At 41.6% G+C, this 17,230-nt stretch overlaps 2 protein-coding genes across 3 annotated transcripts in view; one reads left to right on the top strand and one right to left on the bottom strand.

Moving 5' to 3' along the window:
- Syn (synapsin) overlaps positions 1-17,230 on the bottom strand; it is a 65,450-nt gene that overhangs the window by 14,663 nt on the left and 33,557 nt on the right. The gene's annotated exons all lie outside the window — the stretch shown is intronic.
- Positions 1-17,230, top strand: part of Timp (Tissue inhibitor of metalloproteases) — a 46,709-nt gene that overhangs the window by 5,232 nt on the left and 24,247 nt on the right. The window lies entirely within an intron of this gene.

Genomic DNA, 17,230 nt, shown 5'->3' with positions numbered 1-17,230 from the left:
CCTTCGGTCGAACGTGAGACGGACGGCCGTGTAATCGAATTTTGCACGCTTCCGAGCAATCGATTTCGATAAACGACACGGCGCAAATTGTGAGAGCACCGAGTTGATTGAACGAGCGGGTCATGTCGAAGAATGAAATTGAGTTAATTGTCGATTCCTCCGGCCCGACTCCTCTTCTCTATCGATCGGACAATGTCCTATAACATATTGTGTCCCCTCGAAGGCAGCAGTAAACTTCATAATATTCTCGAAACGAACGGTTCGTGCTGTTACTTGAAAGTATCCACAAGAGGAGGAGCGTAATAACCAGATTATTAGAGTAAAAGGTTAATATCGCAGAGTGGAATGTGGTATAATTTAAAATACAGGGAACTAGTTTTCTTGAAAAATGACTGACAGTTTTCATACAGAATAGAGAATACATCTTCATAAAATTGCAATTCATGAACATTAGTTTGCTTTTAACCTGCTTACGCACTGTTCGAAGCTGTTTCGAGGTGTTTTTATCGAGAAGTTTATCTATGTTAACACCATGAATCGTTATTAGCTCTCTGTTTTACGATCTCTGTTGCAAGTTGCAATTGCGTTCATCGGAGCTGGCTTGCTTGGAAATGGATTACAATTATTGAAATATTGTTGTGTGGTAACTTGGATATGGTCAATAGCATAGAATACAGGCACCGAAAATCTAAAGACTGAAAAAAGTGACTAAAATGACTTAATAGTCCGTACGGTTTAGGTTGATCATTCTGGTATATTCCAGTATATTCTGTTATATTCTGTTATATCATGGTATATTCTAGTATATTCTTGTATATTCTGGTATATTCTAGTATATTCCGGTATATTCTGATATATTCTAGTATATTCTGGTATATTCTGGTATATTCTGTTATATTCTGTTATATTATGATATATGCTGGTATATTCTTGTATATTCTGTTATATTCTGGTATATTCTGGTCTATTTTGGTATATTCTGGTATATTATAGTATATTATGTTATATTCTGGTATATTCTTTTATATTCTCGTATATTCTGGTCTATTTTGGTATATTCTGGTATCTTATAGTATATTATGTTATATTCTGCTATATTGTGGTATATTCTGGTATATTCTAATATATTCTGGTATATCCTAGTATATTCTTGTATCTTCTAATATATTCTGGTATATCCTAGTATATTCTGGTATTTTCTAGTATATTCTGGTATATTTTGGTATATTCTGTGATATTCTGGTATATTCTAGTATATTCTGGTATATTCTGATATATTCCAGTATATTCTGGTATATTATAGTATATTATGTTATATTCTGGTATATTCTAATATATTCTGGTATATCCTAGTATATTCTGGTATATTTTGGTATATTCTAGTATATTCTAGTATATTCTGGTATATTCTGTTATATTCTGGTATATTCTGGTATTTTCTGGTATATTCTGGTAGTTTCTAGTATATTCTGGTATATTCTGGTACATTCTGTGATATTCTGGTATATTCTAGTATATTCTAGTATATTCTGGTACATTCTGTGATATTCTGGTATATTCTGGTATATTCTGGTATATTCCGATATATTCTAGTATATTCTGATATATTCTATTATATTCTGGTATATTCTAGTATATTCTTTAACCTCGTCATTTTAAAATATCCTTGTCATTTTAAAAAAGTTCCAAAAAGGGGCGAATTTTTCGGTGACTCTTCAGCGTTCGGATACTTTTCGGATCGAGCGTAGTTTTCCGAGGCGACTCGCGGGGCGAGCATGTTCCCCGAATGGAAATAAATGCCGCGTAGAGCAAAGGTACGAGAGAACGGGCTCGCGATGGTTCTCGTGTTCGTGTTCGTACGTAAGGTACGTGTAAGGTACGTAGGTGCGTGGAGTGGCCGGCTGGTTGGCGCCATTCGGTCCTCCGCGTATCGGCGGAACGCGTAATAAACGTAATATCGTAGAGGCCGATACGGCTCATGCATTACGCCCCGTTACGAGTCGAACCCGAGGGATTATATCTTCCTCGGCCGGTTAATCGGCGTATCACAATCCGATCCCACGACGTGGGGAGGCCTGCCGACGATTTATAACGCGTTCGAGGCTATTCGTTCCTGTTTGTACTTCGGGGGAATCACTTCCCTTCTAATGAACGCTGTCCATGCCCGGTCGCGGGCATTACGAGAAATCATACTGCCCGGACCTTCGGAAACCCAATGGGAATTTGTGGCGGCTCTTTCCGAGAATCTTAGACGCTTAACAGCGCGACGTGCGCAGGATTTGTGGCGGCTCCGGGCTCATTTCGATGAACAACGACGACACCGAATCGTCCCCTATCCGAATTAAGAGGAGATGCAAATCAGGAAAATCGACTAACATATTTTCCACCTCAATTTATTATTTTCTAGTTACAAAGCTGGAAAGAATTTTGTGATTCTCTTCCGCAGAGCAACAATGGCTAGCGTCTCCTGCGATTGATGCTGGATATTTTTATTTTTGAAAACTTAGTCCACAGATTTCAGAATGCACGACGAAAAATTCGGAAATGTTCGAAGTATGACTGAATTTTTCGATTTCAAGCGTTCGCGGCCAGGCAGAAACGAGCCTGGTTACCAGACTGGGCCCGCGAATCGAATAATTTATAGTCGTCGGTTTTTCGTGATTACGCTCGCGGCGCCGTCGGTGGAGCCGGTGTAACGATAGAAAACGGGTGGGACAGGACACGGATCGTGGTCACGGGTCCGATAACGCCGCGGGTGTTCGCGATACATTCTTCTTTACTGCAACGACACCGTAATCTGGGAATCTCGGCGATAAATCCCCAACTATTCCGGGATCAAACGCCGCCCGGACACCGGGCCGAGTTATTGGCAATTTTCTCGTAATTTATGCACGCGTCGTTTCGCGTCGCGCGGCTGTATCGTATCCCTGATTACGCCGTGTTGCGGCGGCGGTTCTTTATCAACCGGCCATTACGGGACCGTTCCCGGCCGATATTTATACCGCGGATTTGTATAAAGGGCGACGCGCCCCTCGTTATTTTCGGTTCGGTATTATTCGACGACCCCATTCTAGCCGAGGTGCCGTGCATTTTCGACAAGGTGAATGCACGTGCCCGCGGCCGGTGATTAATCTGCGCTCCGCGCATCGTTGGCCATTATCCAATCCGCGACGCTGGCGCCAGTCATAAATTAATCGTTTCCGCGAAACCCAAGGACCCACCCTATCCGCGCATCGTCGAAACTAACGACTTCGCTATATATTACTACCAGGCAAAAAGAACCGACCCCCGCAAGACAGGCCATTGTTGCAACTAAACTGCGGAAAAATGAATTAGAATTTTTTAAATCAGTAACGATAGAAAGGAAATTTGAAAGAAAATCTGAAGTCCAGTTATAACTATACAATTGAGAACGTTTAGGACCATTCGTTTATTCTTTTTTCGATTTTTTAAACAATTCTTCTGAGGTACTTCTTCTGTACACGAGATTTTGTAGAAACCGAATAATTGAATGACGGTTTTGATGCTCTGGGTCACAGTAGACCCGGAATCCGTTGTCGGAGGGTTCACTTCCGTTAAGAAACTTAACGGAAAAAGAAGCGCTTGTATGGCAATATTTTACACGAAGTCTTCAATTTTGTTAAGAACTTAATGAACGCCCTTCAACGAAGTTTTTCTATTTTAAGGATTGTTTGGTCGATTACAGGAGTAATTTCATTGTTGCTTTGACTGTAATTTTGCACCGCAGAATTTGGGGCAATGTCTATGACAGATTCTCAGTCACTTGCAATGTGACTTTCGCCCCCAGTTACTTTCGATCTCGGTTTTCCCGGTTCTTCGAAGCAACGATTGCGAACGGTTAATTGCAGGAATGAACACTATCATTCCGTGGAAATGCTCGTGTTTAAGGACGACTGTGCCTCCGAGGCGTGAGAGGTCTTTTCCCGTCGCAACCAGAAACGCTCGGACGACTAATGAAATATTTCTGACCGCAATGTTGGTCTTCATTCACCTGGAAACACCGCGCGGCGCTACGTTTCTCGCGCGGTAATTACTCGCGGTTCGCGGTAATTATTCGCGAAGGAATTGTCATGCCACTTGGAAATGTTTTCTACACCCTATAATTCGCAACGTTAGAATTAGCGAAAAATTACGAATATTTCACTTGGGATCTCTCGGCATCAATGAAATTATTAAGGTGTTTTTACTGGGAGCTATTAAACCAATTAGGTTTTAACAAATACACTCTTGTCATTTTCATGAAATATCACCTGGTATCATATCACCTGATGTATGATAACAATGAATTAAACATTTATGCATGTTTGCGGCTGGACGTAGCAGAAGAAATGCCGTTTCGCTGTTTTTGTCTTCCGAGTTTAATGTTTCATTTGGTATGGAGGTACTGTTTTATGAGTTCTCGAATAATAATTATCTCCGAGTACGTAGTAGCATATTGTACGTGATGTAACATTATTTTCGTGTCAAGTACCAAAAGCATGATAGAAAGCTGGAGTTTACAATTCATATTCCACCGAATTTATTGGTTTCATTGTAATGAAAAAAAGCTTTCAGATATAACCGCTCAATCGTGAACGAAATAGGAGCTGAACACTTGAAATACAATTTAGGCAATTAGCGGAGCCAGTTAGTTATTCATAGCAAGGCATCGTTAGAACACGTCGCACAGTAAGAATAGCATTTCAGAACTGTGTTACAATTCTACCTTCAGAGATATTAATGACCATTACTTCCCACATTACTCTGAGAATAAACACACCTCCGCACCAACCGAAATAAGGATACAAAACCTACTTCTGCACTATGAACACATTATAAATCAACGGCAAATGTTCATGTATTTTTTCCCATTTTCGAAGAGCTTTACATTTCCTGCTAAAACTCGTTGTAAGTGGATCGTGTATATTTCCATTTTTACCGTTCCATAAAACTCAGACTGAGAGAACTCTTCGAAATAAAAATTGACTTTTGTTAGCACCTGCACACATTTTCACGAGGAGCCTCATTGAATTGCGCGAAGCGTTCAATTATCACCCGAGCCGCAAGGGAATTTATCTTATAAAAGAAGGCACTTAGGAAACGATAACGCCTCGATGCAAACGAATTAATAATTGCTCGAAGGAAACGAATGCGATCCGAGTGTTTCCTTGAATGTCGTACGCGGCAGATTGTAACGGAAAAAAAAGAAAAAAAGAAATCGCCTCTGCTCGAGTAAGCAATCGTAAACTGTTGATCTCTCTCTCTCTCTCTCTCTCTCTCTCTCTCTCTCTCTCTCTCGCGTATCATAAATCAGCGGCAGTAGACCAAAATGGAAACGTGCCGTACAAGAGATTCAGCAGCTGTACGGTATAGCGATTTAATGCGGCGCGCGTAACGCAGTCGGCTCCGCCGGCAAACGGGCTGCCAACGAATAATCGCGAACGTTAATTAAGACTCGCGGTCGATTATGCGCGCCACGTAATGCTGCGGCGCGCGCGACGAATCCTCCTGGATGCGGGCAGCACGGAGGATCAAGGGGAAGAAAAGGGGAAAATTGGAATGCCAGCCACCCAGAAACTGCATGACTAGACTTGGCCGTATATTCGTGATGATGTAACGGGAGAAACCGCGGAGAGACCACACCCCGATGGCCACCGCAGCCACGTGCTCTGTTTCGTAAGATGCCGGGTTTTAGGCAAGGCCGCCACCATGTGGGATGATGCTTGCTCCCCGTAAGGTATACCCGGCGACCGTCTCGGCAGACATTAATCTCCCGTGTCCTTTTGCCGGGCACCGGACCCTTGTCGACGGATAAGCGAGCTCGATATGGCTCCGCCATTGAAAAATGAGACCGCACCATCATAAGTTTGTTCGTGCCAAAAAATAGGTTCGGCCATCTTGCAATTACATCTTCGTGCAGTTTGTCAGAAAAAGTCACTGTGCCTCCAACGCGTTAAATGCCAGTGCACCTAAACGTAAGGAAAACCGAAATAACTTATTGAATTTTGCTCTATAAAACCCTCTACCAGGTGTCACTGAAAAATAATAGACAGTAGAACAAAAATCTAGGTAACAGATCATAGTGATTCGTAGTGTCCTTTTGTTCCACGTAGACTATAATCCCCACCACGAGATCCATAACCTTGAACCTTGAACCAGCGAGGTTCTACTGTACTCTAATTCAAACCAATGCCTACACTACTGAACGCCTTCATGTTTAACAAATTGTTGAACCTCCGATACGAAGAAGTTCGTACGTATCAAAACTGTACTAAATCAGCTGAAACTCCCGAATTCTGGAGTCAAAATAGCTTCGAGTGCAACGGGTTTATTACGAATGAACCGAATCTCGACTACCTCCAGTAAATTACGAAAGAACTTTCAAGACGTATGTATATCGAGTCTTAATAAAATCGTTCCGAAACCACAGGTGCTTCCAATACAATCAAACACTCTGCGTTCGAACGACTTCTAGCAACTAACAAATCGCAAAAAATAGCCGGTGCGGTAGTTAGCGATAACAGTCTGGTTAACGTCGTCGTCGCTTTCGCAAAACCTCGCGGGAACCTTTACCGAGAAAGTATGTAGCAGGCGGCGATTCATCAGCATACTTAATCCGGCGATCTGCAGTCGTGACGTCGAGCACTGAATCACTCTCGATGCAGTTCGAGCGTTTATAGAATTCCATTTGATGATCCGCCGGTGCACGGGTTCGCGGAAAGCTTGGCTCGCGAGTGAATTTTCAGCGGGACGGGTTCGGGTTCGGGTTTCGAGGCGAGGGCGGCGGATCGCTACCGTGACTCAGCCTTGGCACCGATACCACCGGTGTCCATAAATTAGCATTCGGCAAACCTCGGTTAGCCAGAAGACCTTCGCGGCGACGGTCCTCTCCTCCGGTGGTTTTAAAATTTCAACGGTGCGCGACACGTCACGCCGGTTCTCGCACGGTGACGTCTGCCGCGTTCTTTCGCGGGCTAACTAACGCCGTAGACTTTACTACGCCGCCGTGACTCACCGGCCAACAATCTCATTCATCGGAGAACGAGAATCGCGATAACCGCGTATAAACCGTGCTTTCGCAACGCCGCACGCGTTGCAACGTCGTTTTGCAGCGAGTCGAAAAAGTCTCCCTCTAACAGGTTGGAAAATCACAGAGGTTCCACCATTTCTTTTTACAGTTAAAATTGTGTTTCTATAACGAATCAATATGTACATCTTGTCGCGTGATATTTGAGTAGTATTTCCCGAAAAATTCCGCTAATAACTGAACACTAAACCTACCGAGCACAAAACATATAAAGATGACACGTCTTATAGAAGGGAGACGATTGACTTTACTTAAACTTTGTACGATGTTCATTGTCATATGTGCTTAAATGAAGAAGTCAATTCAGTAATTTCCTATGAAAACGTTTTTATAATTTCAATAATTGTGGAATAGAAAACCGGTCATTTTCGCGAAGCAATGTTTGTCCGTGTCGATTTTGAAGAAATCAATTTTCGTTTCGCCGTTTTAGAAGACTGAGTGCCGTCATCGTACCGAGTGTTTCAGCAATTGAAGTCATTCGCTGGACGCGATGATGCTTCTTCCTCTCACCCCTCGGTTCCTCCGTGACACGAGAAGATTTACTGTCCGTGTAATGCGAACCATATGAATTTCGGACGATCAGATGCTTTCTGAAGGTCCACTCGAATCGTACAAGCTTGAAGATCTTCATGGAAACTCGCATTGTTTAATATATCGATTCAAAGATTCCTTCCAGTTGAAACAGAAATCGATATTTGTTACTACACACATTTTCTTGTAATTTACAAATTTGTAGACTGTCGATCAAAGCACATACAAGTGCAAATGAATAACATTTTTACCACAAGGAACCTCCTTATCAACGAATGAAAAATTCCGCCCTTTCTAATTTTCATAGAATTAAGTATGCAAACACGAATGCGTTAAACTCTTGGATCATATCTCTGGATTTATACTTCTAATAATAAAAGTGCTGCAGAAAAGATTTTTTACACCAGATCATCTTGAAGATATTTGGTGTATCATTTCCTGTACCAAAGAACGCAGCGGAGCACGCAAATACTTCATTAATAATTCTTTTACTTTTATGCTAAGCTTAAAAAGCATTTGGCATTTGGCATTTGCGTGACTTCGTCGATCGATAAACCCGCCCTCAACAGTTAAATCTGTCCAAGACTGAATACACAGATTTCTTAATGAATTTTTCCATTTCGTTTCGGGTGATTATTTTTAGCGAGGTTAAGAAAAGTATTTTTAACATAAGAACAGTTTCTAAAACTAAACGGCGATTTATGCAAAATAAAAATTATCGATACCACTTGCAGGAACCAGTAACCATTTCGTTTGTTCTTTAACGATCTTAATAAGTTGCAGAAAATGCATTGACATTCTTCTATTCTATTAATGTTTCCGCTATTTTTAATGGCACCAATTTATTTGTGTCGTGAATGCATAAAATCCGTGTAGCAATGACGCATAGAAGAGAACGCAAATTTATTCACAAAAACGTCAGTCGTAAATAAAATTCGAGTGCCGTTCAACCCGGCACGGCACGAATTCGCGCGCTTAATAGTTATTTCAATCATCCTAGATCTGTTCGAGCCATTAGTTCCGTAGCAGATGCACCGTCGTTTATTTGAGCACGGCCGATCCACTTAACCAGAAACGCATCTCGCGATTGCTTTTAGGAAACGAAGGTCAAGCGGCAGCGATTCGCGTGAAATCATTCGCGGAAATAGTGGTGTGCAACGTCAACGGAAGTCCGCGTTTTTCTTTGATCTTTCACCCACGCTTCGACGCGCCACGACCCAAGCTACGCATCTCCGGCGATGCTGAATGATTTCATCCGTTATTTTGAATGCTGGGTCGTCAAGTGGGTGGACAGTGTGAACGTTTATAATGCGGTATCGATTGCGCCGATACGACCGATATACATTTGGTTTCGAACGCGCCGGTGTGCCTTAGAATAGTTGTTCGCAGAACGACGCGAAATGGCCATCTTCTTAGAACGCTAACATTGGAACAATTCTACGTCAACATTGTTCCCGCATCGATAGAGACATACTCGGTTTCAGAGCTCCCGCGAAAGTGGCGTTGCTGAGAAAGTCGTTCTCGGAATCGAACGTGGCGATTACGATTCGTTACGAGTATAGTAGATAAGACTAAGTGGAAGTCACAGGAAAATATTTAAGTCAGTTTGCGAGCTGATTTGAGCACTAGAAAAATAAAATATATATTGGACTATTCTTCAACATTCCTTCACTGTCCAAGTGATCACTTTGTGACTATCATCTGTTTGAACCACTCAGGTACACATTTGGGAAATATCGTTTTAATAGTAACGAAGAGGTGCAATTCACTTTAACCCTCTATTTTCTACGACAATTAAAAAGTTACCGATCTGGTGCAGACCATACATAAAAACTAACTCGGTGTTCTACAAAACAAATTCCATCGAAATAGAAAATTAGGAAAGAAAGTTCGGTTTATCGAACGCTTAAATTGACGATTTCCGTGATCGAAAATAGTAAAACGTGATCGAGAGACGCGTCAAAGGAAAGTGTAAATCCGAACGCCGTTGAAAGTAGTTCCAAATCTGACCGGTCATCTCAAGAATGGCAAAGACACGTTCGAAATGTTGTTTCGGCACGCGCGAGCGCATCGTTGCGATAGCTCGCGGCGGATTCGCACCAAAGATAGAGCTATTCGTCAGCGAGCCAGGCTATTTTTCTCCTGTCTGGATATAAATAGCTACAGACAATCCGTGTCAGCGGTTTGTGACCCACGGGCTGTTTTGAAACACTTTTATTTCTTCGACGCCGGTGAAAATAGCCGGCCATTTATTCCTGTGCCGTTTAACTGCCCTATATATTTTTGGCCCACTGTTTTACTAAATCTAAACATCCTGATAAATATATCGCGACTGCCTGGAACGTTGTCGATCGGTCGCTCCCTTCCATTCTTTGCCTTCGACCTTCGACCTGCGATCGAAATGTAACTACGTTTTGCTCGTTACATTTTCACCCGCATTTGTAGGAACTATGAAACTAGAATCTTCGCTCGCGAAGGGTTCAAGTGAAAATAAGTGTTCGACTCTCGTACATAGAATATAATAAAATGTATAAACCATTTATTCGTGCATTTAAGATGAACTTATATTACCATCGAATTTTTCATTCATGTATACAGCAGGTTCGTTGCAATTGAATTTTACGAAATCTCACTTTCTAAATCTTTTATTGGGCAACAGAAGCTCTGTAGGTTAAAAGTCGTTTTACGTCAGAATTAGTGGTTTGTTTGAAGCGTGTACGCTGACGATGTTAGGGTCATCAAATTGTTTTGAAAGTCTCCAGATTCCCAGAGTTAAACGGGACCGTGCAGAATTCCTTAGACGCGGTTCAACCGCAAAATCGTTCTTCATTGTTCGACGACCAGAATTTCCATGCAAGAAAGAGCACAGTTATTGTTATTAATCTCCGTGACAGATTTTACGGCTTCGCATAATTTTGCATTAGCCCCGCGCGTCGCGTTTCTCTTTGAAGTCGATCAGCAATTTCCTTGGTCCGCCGATGTAGTCCGTAAAAATTTATTTCGCGGCCGGCTTGCCTCGATATAATACTCTCTTGCCTCGAAAGGAGTATGATCGTGGTTCTAAGTGCGTGCGCGCACCATTTCCTCCTTATTATATAAATATGTACATTGCGAAGACCATAAACTTTGTTTGCGCTGAATAAGGATGCGTCTGTGGTCAGCTCGCCGTGTCTGGTTAGGGTCGGTCTGTATCTACTTGCCCCAGTTCTCCGAGAGCCGCTTATGCGATCAGGAAAAACGGCTATAAATGCCGTAACCCGACGCACACTTTATAGAATTCGAGCAATAATTCCGGGGAAATCTCCTCTGATTATTCGTTGGAATTTAATTTTCAAGCATTGAAGAACGCCAACGCCAGAGTGATAAATGCCACCGATGTAAATCGCAATTTTATTGTGATACGTGGAAACATTTTCATAATTTCAGTAACTGTGAAGTCAAAGTTAGGAACCAGTCAAAATTTCATTAAACCTTTCATTCGATGAAATAATTATATACAGAATTTCCATTCGTACCGTCCGTATTCGCTGACGCACCGAGAATAAACATCGGTTTAACTAAAATTGCAAACACGCGATCGCGACACTATAATCTGAAACGTCGCGTTGCTCGCAAGGCCTTAAAAGTATGATTCACGTGCTGCTCGAAAGGATAATGTACCCGAACAATTATGGTTTCCGTCCCTCCCGTGTTTTCGTTCGCGAAACCACCCGAGCAATTGCAGTTCGATGCGATCCATCTCAATCGACGGATGAATCATATGTTATTACAGCGAGCGGAACGTTGCAGAATCGTATTGTTGCAAAGCGCACGCGCGAATCCTTCGAGTCTAATGCGGCGCGCGACTCACCACTTAATAAAACCGATTATGTTTCTTCCTTCTTCTCTTTTTTCTTTTTTTCCCCCCGCCTGTTATTTTGGACGGTGAATGAAGACTGGCGGATCGTTATCGGCCGACACGGTGCACATTAACGAGTGATTTGATGAACGGCAAATTGTCGGCCACCAGTATCGCACCAGCTCCTTCGTTATTTACTGTGAGTCACACCGTAAATATAGATACGTATTCATGAGGCGACCCGCTAACACTCTCAATCCTTTTATCGGAGCTGCTTTTCCCGCCGCGCGAGCGATTACCGTAATTCGGCCAATTATCATAATGAAACGCGTCGCTTCGAATTTCGCTGTCGTCGGGAAGCTCTGATTGTTCCCTAACCGGCTATCACCGTGCTCGTGGAACACGAACTAATACCTGCGCGAACCAAGGTCACGCCTGCTTTCATTTCTGCGAATTGAAATCTTTTTCGTTTATTCGATATGCAAAAATCATTCTCACAATCAATCATCGCTGGACTGCGGATCTTTATGCGTTCGTAGCTTATGGAAATCTTCAAAAAATGCTTTAATATAAAATTCGAGAGAATTTAGTACGATTTCTATTTGTGTCGGATCTACAAAGGCTGTTCCCATTAACACTAGATTTACGGGACCCGTCGAAATGACGGATTCTAATATTTTTAATTTACGAATATTGAGATTGCAAAGATTCAACCATGAGAAATTATTTAACAAATTGATTTCTTTGGGTATACATTGTTTAAAAGATGACTACAAATTTTCACAGATACAATTCATGTTATGTTTATAAAGTACACTCCCAAAGAAAAAGAACACATTTTCTGTACCATAATTATAACGCGAGAAATTAAAGATAGCACGCGTGTGCTATCTTTTTCCTTGGGAGTGTAATGTAAAATAGTAATTTTTAGTGCTCCGTAAACCTAGTGTGAAAGACATTAATTTCTTAAAATTTGTCTATGAAAATTGGAAATGAATCACTTGAAAAGTCCCTACGGAACGAGTGCCTGCACGAACCATTGCGATTGGAAATTTTCGTGCATTTCGCGCGTCCATCGTCCTGCGGATACAGGAGAGTTTCCATAAACGTCAGGCAGCCGATCATGAATCAGTCGCAGCGAGGTTCGCAGGTAAACGAGAAGCAAAAGCTCCGAAAGTTAACTCGCTGTCAAGAAGTTTTATACTTGCGCGGGCAACGCGAACGTATAGCGTTCTGCTTCGACGTCCCCAATAGCGATTGACGCGTCGATATCATAAACCCACGATACGGCACGCACAGTCAACGACTCCGGCTCCCAGTTCTAGTTTTCCAGCGGATCTTTTTCTCTTCGCAGGAGAAAAAGACAATACTGTCGCACGACAAAGTGGCCGAACGTCGCGTTAAGGCTCGGCCGGTCGACGATAGACCTTTCTGTTCTTGATTCGTCGATTTACGTAATTACCCGGCTAGACACAACGGGACACGAGTCTCGCTATTAGTCACACTTCGTTTTTCCTCGTGCTCCGGCACGAGAGTTCGAAACCCGTCCTACAACTTAATCGCATCGCCGGATCGTAAAAAACGATTCCAGCGAGAATTTATACAACACGGCGCGTTATCAATTGTCACTGATGTTGCCGTCCAATGAGACTGCTTTGAGAGATACCGGTATCATTGCCGGGTGCAACTTGTCGAAGGCAGACTCTGGTTGGTGGAAGAAGAGAAGAGATTGGGAAAAAGAAGAGTTATTTCTCAGATTTACGTAGCACTAAAAATAACTATTTTGCATTACTGTACTAAAATACGAAGAACGTGCTACCCACATTTTTAGCAATATTTTTGAAATATACCCGAAGAAATAAATTTGCTAAATAACTTCTCATGTATGCATCCTTAGAATCTTAATAATTTTAAATCAAAAATACTAGAACCTAGTGTAAACTAATTCTTATGGTAATACTCGCAGTTGCTATGACAATTCGTTTTAAAGCATATAATTTTGAATAACCCAGGAAAGTAGAAATCTATACTAATTCTATTATTTTTTAAGAAGAACATGCGCACAAATGAGTAAAAAGGGCATTGACACAAACGTTAACAATTCAAAGTTAGTGAGAGGGGAAATTTTTAGGTGGCTCCCGTACCTTGCAATTGATGTAGAAAGTTTTTATTGTGTATGAAGATCTGCAGCTTAATGACTAAAATGATTTGTAACCAAATCTGAACGGCGAACAACAGCGAGAGAATTTAAATACGAGAATACTTAAATTAGCATGAACTCTAAATCGGCTCCGATCTGCATTCGAAAGTGATACAATATATTCCAGTTTATAGCAATAATTGAAATATATACACGTCAGTTGTAAACCCTCGAGCAGTCGGACTAATAAAACTGGACGCAGCGACACGCTATATGTTCAGCATATTGGCACACTGGAACTTTGAACTGGTTTTTCTGCCAAACTTGTCAGTTCGCATATAAAAGCTGCTATAATATGTTCTCGCGGCGCCCTAGGTGCATTCGAAATAGCTCGCGACTACGGCATGCAATTACGACAGTTGAAATAGAGGCTAAACGTCGTTGAAGATTTATTTAAACTTCGAACGTTTCACGCTTTTAAACTGAAAGTTCATTTATGTACAAACACTGCAGATGAAACATTGTATATACGATTTCTCAGGCAATAAATCCATTGAAAATTATATCTACAACAGAAAAATACTGCGTTATTTCCTACTTATGGATGGCAAATGCATTAGCTGGTAAAATGAAATAAAATTAGATAACAAAATGCATGAGCAGAGACTGCGTTAAATTTTTTTATGCAATAAGTGCATTAAAACTTGTATCTACAGCAAAGAATATACAGCATTATCTTTTTCCTGCTTATGGATTATGCGATGCCTGCTTATGGATGGCAGTGTACGCACAAGATTTGGCACACGTCCCTCGCGAGAAGTCGAGCGAATGTTACGGTGCGGGGACATGCGTCGGAATTGCAATGTTACGCACGCGATTAATAATAGCGGGATCGCGTAAGGGAGACGAGATGCGGTCATGCAAATTGTGAAAGATTCGTCTGTGACCGCAGTCGAGTTTCGCTGCTTTCCTCTTTTTATTCGGCGAACGGGATGCGCGGATTCAGCCTGGAATATCGTTCGCACCGTTTCAGGATCGGAGCACGCGACGTTGCACGGCCGATGCATTTTTCGTGCACGGTAATGAGGCAACACGACGTCACGTCCGAATTCATGATTAATCGAGTAATCGTGGCTGGCAGTTGCATGGATATCCGTCCGCGTAATTAAAGGACTTGTCGTTGCGTCTGTTCCTACTGTCAGAAGTACGAAGGCCAAGTCCGATCGGAGATGCGGTCGAGTGATACTGCAAACGGAATTTGATTGGTGCAGTTTTCGAGGGCAGATGCAGCAGAGATGACACGCTTGATGCTCGTGCGAACGTCTCCGATTTCGCATAAACTTTCCGGGCACGGAAATCGTTCCTGACGAGTAGTGAACTACGGATCCTTATGCAAGATCAAAATGATCTGTATCGATCGCAGGAAGCAGTAGTCAGAGCAAACATTTATTTCCTTCTTGACTAATTTTAACAAGCTGACAATTTTTACATCGATTCGATGTTAATGCATACTCGTTTTCACTTCAAATTGATAGTGTCAAAAAAAAAAAGGTAATATGAAGGAGATAAGGGCAATTAATTCTCTGTTATGTGTGTCCGCTGTTGGTAATAATTTTCCACAGCAGATTGAAACATGGGAGGCAAGCAATTAGCAAGGCACTAACATAGTTCGTTAGAGTCTGACTCGTAAATTGACTTGCGAGCGTGACAGTATCACTCGATGTCAAAAATGTGGGTTAAACTAGGATCTTAAATATTAGAATTATGTGTATATTCCGACTTATTTATGAATTTCTCGCGTGTATAATTATTTGGACGACATCACGAATAATTATTTATTTGGTGTGCAAACTGAAATCGCTTTTTTCCGATTCTGCAGAGATATTCAGGTGGTGGCCAATTTTTGCCTTTCACCAGAATTAAGAACCAACCGTATTAAGCGTAATTAAAACAAGCTCGGCGTGACACGTTCCACGAGTTTATACTGTGAGTCATTGTGTTTGTAAACACGTTTCTCCAAGAAGCGAGCGCACTTGTTACAGTGTACAGCAATCTTCTCGGAACTTCAGAGAGAACGAAAGTTCGTATCTTAATTAATCCTTTCGCTGAGACGGACGTTCCCTTTATCGTGTGGTGAAGAACTTATTTAATTGCCTCGTTTCGTTAACAATGTTTATATGTAGAGTGTACACTTTTCATCGTACGGTGGTGACAACTATTTTATTATCTCTCCACCCCCCCCCCCCCCCAAAAAAATTGATCAAATTTTTAGCACCTGATCACTAGACTGCGGATTTTTTGCACTTATGACAAAAATGAGTAGGTGTGATTCAAAGCAGTGAAAAGATTAAAGGAGCTTAATTGAATTTACAATATATAACAATTATTAATGAGCAAAATCAATTTTTACTCAGCTCCTACAGATTGCAATTGATGTATAAAAATTTGCACGAAGATCCGCAGTCCACTGATTACAATTACACATTTTTCATAGCGTAATGGGAACGTCTATTTTAGAGAACCCTTCTTCTCCGAAGAAGCTGATAAGAATTGCGGGACGTGGTCACGATTGTTGCAAAATCCGAATGTTATGGCCACCGTCAAGCGGTAAATTAATGGAAAACAAGCCGAGGAAGGCATGCACGACGATCCGACATCTTTACCGAGAAGCATCGACGTAATCGTCCGGTCGTCGGCTGCACTTCCGAGCCGGCTCGTCGGCGCAACATGACGCAACGTCCAAATTTATGATTAATCGCATCCGATACGCCACAGCCAGTTCCTTTTTCGGCGAGACGAACGTTTCGCGTTCGCCTCCCGAAGGGATGGGGGGCTGAAACTTGTCCGATATCATCGATGCACTTACGTTTCAAATTGATATCGTACGTATCAATCAATTTCTACCACTCCAAACAATTCAACGTGTGTTGAAACGAATAATTCAGTAATAAAATACACAATCTCTCATGGAACTTAATATTGTACAAAAAGCACCGGGGAACTGAGAATTTCCAATTTTCATCAATTTGAAAACTTCGCGTACGGTGCGCATGGAATTTATATTTGTATACGCGCACGATTGAAAGTGCGGTGGAAGCGAGCAGGAAGTGATTCATTATATGCAAAAATAAATCAAAAGTGAAGTGTGTTCATTCAGACATCGGTTTTCGAGGAAATCCAGTTTAAACATCCTGCGCACGCATACAGTTACTTATTAACCAGCTTGCGGTTATTTTAGTTGCTTTATCCTCGATCAAGTTTCTAAAATAAAAACCTGAGACATTGTTGTACGTGGAAATTCGATAACGGAGATAACTCGTTTTAATGTAGGCCCTAAACAAAAGACAGAGGTGAACAGAGCTTGACACAGCTTGAAATCGGTAGTAGTAGCTAAATTATTCAACGATAAAATTAGTATTGATAACCTGATAAGATTAAAAAAAGCGCGACAAACAGACCTAATCACAGTAATAATTACACTGCAGATCGATGTAGAAAGTTCAGAATAAAATTCTTTTAAGTGAATGGTGAAAAGCAAACGTGGAATTAAAATCTATTAAAAATTTTAATGAGAATCAAGCTTGATCTAAGCGTTTTTGTTATAAATGTATAAAGTAGCATAACTTTGTTGAGT

Source organism: Halictus rubicundus, chromosome 4, assembly GCF_050948215.1.
Source record: "Halictus rubicundus isolate RS-2024b chromosome 4, iyHalRubi1_principal, whole genome shotgun sequence".
NCBI classification, from domain to species: Eukaryota; Metazoa; Arthropoda; class Insecta; order Hymenoptera; family Halictidae; genus Halictus; species Halictus rubicundus.
Note: the sequence above shows the minus strand (reverse complement) of the source record. Positions and strands in the feature narration are given on the sequence as shown.